Here is a 7649-nt window from a genome sequence, read left to right as displayed (position 1 = left end):
CTTCTCTCCTTGATTAGTTTCCACCCATTGCTTCTTGTCCTGCCTTCAGGTTCAGAATTATTACAGCTGCCTTTTAGTCAACAATGTTGTGAAGTATGAACTGGAAGAAAGTATAGGAAACATGCATGGATTTTGCATTATAAATAATATTTGGTTCCATGTATGTACAAATTTTTATAGGGAGGCAGCCTGACCAGGAAAGGTAAGAAAGAATAGGAATCAAATGGCTCTTTTGATCAGTGCCTCAATTTCTGCTATGAATTTTGGGTATGTTTATGCTCTTGTTCTTTTTTTAACAGTTAGCTGAGCTCCAAATTTCAAGGACTTCTGAATTCTTTTACTTCTTCTTTATTAAGTAATAGTCTACTCTGATGCGATTTATAATAGGTTTCTCTCTGAAAAATAGAGCAATGTGGTACTTTATTATTCAGACATTTTATCATTTTTTCAGAATACAAAAGAATCTATGTGAGTGGTCCACAATTTGATCTTGTAGCATTTTCATTTAGACTCTGCAAGGGCTACTGGAATCTCCAACTTAAATCAGAAATAGGAGTAAGAGAAAAATAATTCCTTAGGTCCTCTACTAGGGCTCAGTTAGCTATGCTAAATTCCAGATTTTATTTAGGCAAATAGTTTGCAGCTAGCATACAGTTATAAAGTTTAATTGGGCTACACATAAACAAAGATGCACAGACAAGGATTTAGTCCCAAGAAGCTTACAATTTAATATAAACAGTGGGGCAAAGGAGGAGGGAGGAAATGATGTAGAGCAAGTATGGGGATTCCCAATCTCTGCAGCAAGATGATTAGCTAGTAATTCAAACATGCCAACTGAGTTAGGGAATTGAATGATTCTTGCATTCCCTCTCAGAATATGTTCAAAATATGCTGATTTTCTGGCCATTTCACTGATCATAGAGATGCTGGGGTGTGCAGCTGCAGTTATCAGTGCTACTGCCCAGAAAACATTAGGGAGTGCAAGCAATTTAAGTTTTTTAATATCATCCTAGATAAAATGGCAAAAGAATGGCTCTCTATAGATTGTTAATGAAAAATGTATGAGCAAAATAATAGAAAAGTGTCTACCAGTTCTATCTATTAGTATTCTACTTTTTAGTCAGGAAATATTGATCTCTCTGAGCGATTGAAACTTGAGCTTGCTTATATTTTCCCAAATTCATTCTTTCTTTCTTTCTTTCTTTCTTTCTTTCTTTCTTTCTTTCTTTCTTTCTTTCTTTTTTTCTTTCACTTTCTTTCTTTCTCTTTCTCTTTCTTTCACTTTCTTTCTTCCTTCCTTCTTTCTTTCCTTCTTTCTTTCTTCTTTTTTCTTTCTTTCTTTTCTTTTTTTTTGAGATAATCAATTCTTGAACCTATTAAGAGAAATGTTTAAATATATCTCTGAGAAGTTTATGTCATAGAATCCATTACTGAGAACCAGAGATGTACACAAAACCCTAAACCTAACAGACAGACTAGTACTGCAGTGAGAGCTTATTCATTCGACAAGAACTGCTTCCTCAAAAAGAACTAATGTTGCAGTTGTATAGATGAAATGACAATGGTGAAGATTTTCCTGTCATCAGTTTCAAAATTCAGCCAGTTTTTGTTTTGTTTTTAATTCAGAATTGATGGCAGAAAATATTTGCAAATTTATCTAAGTACAGTATATCAATATTCTGAATGTAGCACATGATAAATATAGTAAAACATTGCAACTATCTCTCTTTAGTTATAAAAGATTTATTAAGCTTCCTTATTTTTCTGAAGTTATATCTGCCCATTCTCATTTTAAATCTAAGAATTGAAATGGTGAATCTGTGTTGGTATACCAAAAGCTAATGGATGAATGCCTTCTAGCTATACCATTCTTTATATATAATTCTTCCATGTAAAACAATTTCAGGGGCGTCTTACAAAAGTGAAAGGTGCATACAGTTACATAGGGATCCATTTTTAAAACAAGCCTCACGGCATTCTCTTTTTTTAGTCTATTTTTATTTTATTCAAAAAGATAAAATACTAAACTCCCCCAAAAATTTTAAGAGAAGCAAACCAAAAAAACCCCCACAAAACAAACAAGACATGTAAAAAGTAGATTGAAAAACGCTAACACATATACGCATATTATACTTCTATTTGAATACTGATAAATATATTGCAATTATATTAGTTTCCCACACCCTGCAAAACAGCCACAAACATTTTTAAACTATTAATTCTAATTGCAGATCATTAACCTGTCATCTAACTACTATATTAATGACAAAATAGTCAAGGATAGAAGAAGAATAAAAAACAAGATCAAAATTTCTGTTTACAAAACTGTTATTGTAATCAACTCATTAAAAAATTACCATGGCTTCTTATCTATCCCAAATTGTCCCAACAGTTAACACTGATTCGTCTCAGATCAAATATCCACATTTTTTTCTTAATACCATCTCTGATCAATTGTTGTCTAGATAAATAGGATTAGTCCATTCTCCAAAGTCGATCTATTTCCCAAAAAAGTCCAGATGAAATTGTTTTCAAGTGATACATACATTAACAAATGCATGTAGGAAACATACCACCATGATAATGGAAGACTTTAACTACCCTGATATCAACTGAGAAACAAACTCTGCAGCAAGTGGGAGATCGAATAGATTCCTAGCCAATTTAGCTGAAAACTTTGTCACACAAAAGGTAGAGAAGGGAACTAGAGTAAAAGCTATAATGGACCTAATTGTTACTAATAGAGAAGAAGTGAAAGAGGGAGTTGAAGTTGCGAGAACCTTGGGCAAGAGTAACCACATCATACTGGAATTTAATGTAATACAAAGACAAGCAACAGAACATAATCCAGCCAGTGTCATAAACTTCAAAGGAGCTGATTTTAACAAACTCAGAGAGAGCCTAAGAAAAATTCCATGTATGAAAATCCTAAAGGGGAAAACAATTCAAGAAGTGTGGGAAACTCTGAAAAACATTATCATAAAAGTCCAGTCCAACACAATACCACTGAAAAAGAAAAAGAAACCGAAGAAGAAACCAGCATGGTTGCACAAGGATCTCTCTGATAAACTGAAAGACAAAATGGATAAATGAAAAGAGGGACAGATAACTAAAACAGAATATCAGCAGATAGCCCGAATCTGCAAAATTAAGTTAGGAAAGCAAAAGCTCAGAATGAATGAAAACTTGCAAAAAAGTCAAAGGTAATACAAAAAAAGTTTTTTTCAACATATAAATAACAAGGAAACAGTCAAGGAAACAGTTGGCCCACTAAAGAGAGAAGATGGCACAGAAGTAACAGGCAGTAGAGAGAAACCAGAGCTGTTTTAACTCATTCTTTGTATAAGTCTTCACACAAAAAGAAACTATAGCCCAACCTACCAAAAACATAACTGTAAAAGACAGACTAGAAATAAAAATTAAAATAAGCAAGAAAATGGTAAGAGAACATCTATCTGCTCCTTGATGAATATAAATACCAGGACCTAATGTATTATATCCCAGAGTTCTGAAAGAGCTGGCAGATGTCATCTCAGAACCATTGTACCATATCTTTTTTAAAAATTGAGCTTCTGGTGGGGATGCTGCGCTGATGGCAGCTTTTTTTGGGCTGCCAGCCCTGTGAATGTGTAAAAGCACGCGGAGACAGTGAAAATCAACTGTCCTGCGGCTTGGAAATCTTCTCCTCGGGAGAAGGGGGGGAAAGAGTTTACCTCAGGTAAAGGTAGAGCTCCCCTAGACCTCCTTAATTATTTGGAGGTCGAAGGATGTAAGTTCCCTCGAAGCCAGAGGCTTTCTCTGCACTCCAGGACGCCTTTGCTCCAAGCTTCAGGAGCAAAGCAAGATGCCGCACCCACATCTGCATTTCAAAGGGACTTGTGAATAATTTAAAAGCAGACAGAGCTGACCAGGAGAAGTTAAAATTGTGAATGCTTGAAACTTTAACTCGGGAGAAATAATCTTCTCCATATTTTAATTTGACTTAAAGGGAAAAAATGGTGCCAGAATGTTGTTTCTTTGTTTGAAAGGACAGTGTTAAGAAAGAGCTACATTTGGAAAAAAAGTTTAAACAATGTATTAGACTTTGGTTATTTATTTAAAAAGCAAGAATTTTTACAGAATATTTTTTTTTCTTTTTCTTTCTTTTTTCTGGGATCTCGCTTTTTACTTTCTTACTTTGTAATTGTTGATTTTACAAGAAGTGGACTTATACAGACAGGAAAATGGCTTCAAAGAGTTTGGGAATTTCTGCTGTCCCTAAAAATTCAATTTCTTCTCCTGTAACACAGCCTGCACTGCAAACTAAACCTAAATCTCCCCACCTTCTCCCCCACCACCGGTATTTACACTTAAAGATATTCAAGATGCTTTGAAAAAAGAGACACAAGAAATAAAGGAAGAGGTGGCCGATCTCCTCGACAGTAAAATGAAGGAAGAGATGGCAGAGCTTCTTGAGAACAAAAATAGAGAAATGAGGGAAGACATATTGTTTGCACTTCAAGGGTTAGTTACTCATATTGAATGCTTGGATAACCGGGTGGATTCTGGTTTTAAGTTAAATAATAATAAAATATTATCTAAAATATGATTATGAAGGAAAAGGAAATGTTAGTTAAATTGACAGGTTTTGAAATAGTGAAAAGGTTTAAATATCTGGGAGTATATATTACAGCCTCTAATGTAAAATTGTATAAAAATAATTATGAGATATTATGGTTAAAAGTACAAAAGAACTTAAACAATTGAAAAAAATTACAATTATCCTTGTTGGGGAAAAATTCAGCTGTTAAAATGAATGTTCTACCAAAGTTTCTTTTTTTGTTTCAAATGATACCTATTTTAAAAAAAGATGCCAATTTGGATGAATGGCAGAAGGGTATTAATAAATTTATTTGGGCAGGGAAAAAACCAAGAATTAAATTTAAGATCTTACAAAATGCACGGGAAAGAGGAGGACTTAAGGCACCTAATTTGAAATTATACTATGATGCGGTAGTTTCAACACTGATTAGTGATTGGCTTAATTTAACAAATAAAAGTATACTTCACCTTGAGTGATGGGATTTATTATATGGGTGGCATGCATACTTAATTTATAACAAAAAAGTTGATCAGGCTTTTAAATCTCATATTTTAAGAAGTGCTTTATTGCGTGTCTGGAAGAAGTATTATTATAGGTTAAATTATAAAATACCAATCTGGGGCATTCCTGGACGTGTGATAGAGGGGGTATCTATGGGTGTGAATTTGGATAGGATTTCTTATAAGGAATTATTTAGATTGGTAGGGAATGATTGGCAATTAAAACCGTTAGTTGAGTTAAAGCAAGAAAATATTGTACAATCTTGGTTTCAGTATAATCAACTGTTGGTTAGGTGGAAGTTAGATCAAAAGGTTGGTATTACCTTAATGGATAAGAATTTGGTAAAACAGATTAAAGATCAAAATCGAGCGCATATAAAGAGAATTTATAATGTTTTAATAGAATTGGATTCGGAAATGGATTTAGTTAAAGATTGTATGGTAAAATGGGCCCAAAATATTCAAGAACCAATTCCATTGGATATATAGAAGATAATTTGGGTTAGAAATGTAAAATTTACCCAGGCCCAAAATTTAAGAGAAAATTTTTACAAAATGTTTTATAGATGGCATCTGGATCCTAAATAGTTGTCTTGTATGTATCCCAATTTACAGCCCAAACGTTGGAGATGTGATAGTTTGGATGCTACTTATTTTCATATTTGGTGGACTTGTAGAAATATAAAAGCTTTTTGGATTAAGATTTGGTGGAGCATTCAAAAGATTTTTAGAAGAAAGATAAAATTTACCCCACAATTATTTTTATTGGGTGTTATTGTAGATTGTGATGCTAAAGAAATTAATTTGATGTTGAACTTGATAATAGCTGCAAGGTTATTGGTAGGGCAATATTGGAAGAAGGATTGCTTGCCTACTATAGAAGAATGGGTACTTAAAGTGTCAAATTTAACAGAAATGGCAAAAATTTCTGCTTACTTGAAGGATCATTCACAAGAAAGATACATTTCAGTCTGGAGAAGATGGAAATATTATATTCAGAATAAATATGGGACTAAAAAGTTCCATTTAGTTTATGAGTAAATTTTAGAGTATTATTATTATTAATAGTTTATTATAGTTGAATTTTTATTAGTTTTATTATTATTTTTAGTATTAGTATTGTTTAACAATTTGGATATTGTATTGTTTAATAATATTGACTTGTTTATATTATTATGTTTATTTTTAATTTGTTTATACTTATGTTAAAGGGGGGTTAAAGCGCATTATGGACTTGGGTATTTATACAGTTGGTTAATGTTAGTTAGAGTTTGATTATTATATTTGTAACCCTGTACTCAGCTCTGGGAAATGGGGGAGGGAGGGGGATTAGGGTGGGTGGGTTTTGGGATGTATACTGTAATTTTTATAAAACTTTTCAATAAAAAAAAAAAACCTGGAGCACCAGGGAACTACCAGAGGATTGGAAAAGAGCTGATGTGGTTCCCATTTTCAAAAAAGGAAAAACAACAGACCTAGGAAACTACAGTCAAATCAGTCTAACATCAATACCTGGGAAGATACTGGAAAAAATAATTTAAAAACAGATCTGTAAACATCTAGAAACAAATAGTTATACTGTATATTCCGGCGTATAAGACGATTGGGCGTATAAGACGACCCCCAACTTTTCCAGTTAAAATATAGAGTTTGGGTTATACTCTCCGTATAAGACTACCCCTCTTCCATGAGGGAGGGGGAAAGGGAGCACAGTTTCTGAGTTCTCATTGGCCACCTGTAAGTCCAAATGAGTAGCTCAGGGTGTGTGCGTGCACGTGTAGGCATGCGTGTGACTCCCCGGGTCCCTTCCATTGCCCCCCCCCAGTAGCAAGCTTTGGCTTGGAGCAAGCAGGCTGCACACAGGGATCTCCTCCTCTCAGTCTTCCACCCTGCGAATCCTCCACAGCCTCTCCAAGCTGAGTGAGCAGAAAGCCTGCCTGTTTGTCAAAGGCTCTGCCTTGTCAATCGCACACACACCTTGATGAAAATTGCCCTGCCTGCAAAAGGACTTCTCAGCAGTTTTTTAAAGCAACACTACCAAGAATAAAATTGGAGACAGCCAGAATGTTTAGGGAAGAAGGAAAGGAAGCAGTTAATAAACCAAGTAAGAAAGGCATTCGCCCTTCGAAAACTTGCATTTCCACAAATGTGATAAGTTGCCCCCTTTTCAGGTAATTGGGGGGAGTAAATGCTTTCCTTTTAATTTGTTATTAAAACTCAGTGCATTACAGTACTTATAGATGGGAGCCAGATTGACCAGCCAGGATCTGTCATAAATAACACCACAAATGCACCATGCAAGTTTATTTAGGCGGGGAGGGGGGAAACTGCTTGCATAAGCTCGGTAGAAGTCGACAGGCGAAAGGATTGTGTAGCTGTTTTCTGTCCCCACTCCATTCCTGCTTCGTAAATCCGAGAGGAATTTAGCTGACACCCCTCCCCTTCCAGACCCATGAGCTCCGCCTCCCCCAAGCTACTCTCACCGGCAGTGAGAGGTAAACACTGAAAAGCCTGCATGAAGAAGCACTGAGAAGTGCCTCGAATGGACGCAGATGCTTAGGTTTGTT

The sequence above is a fragment of the Crotalus tigris genome, unplaced genomic scaffold, assembly GCF_016545835.1.
Source record: "Crotalus tigris isolate CLP2741 ecotype Arizona unplaced genomic scaffold, ASM1654583v1 scf7180000024401.5802323, whole genome shotgun sequence".
NCBI classification, from domain to species: Eukaryota; Metazoa; Chordata; class Lepidosauria; order Squamata; family Viperidae; genus Crotalus; species Crotalus tigris.
Note: the sequence above shows the minus strand (reverse complement) of the source record.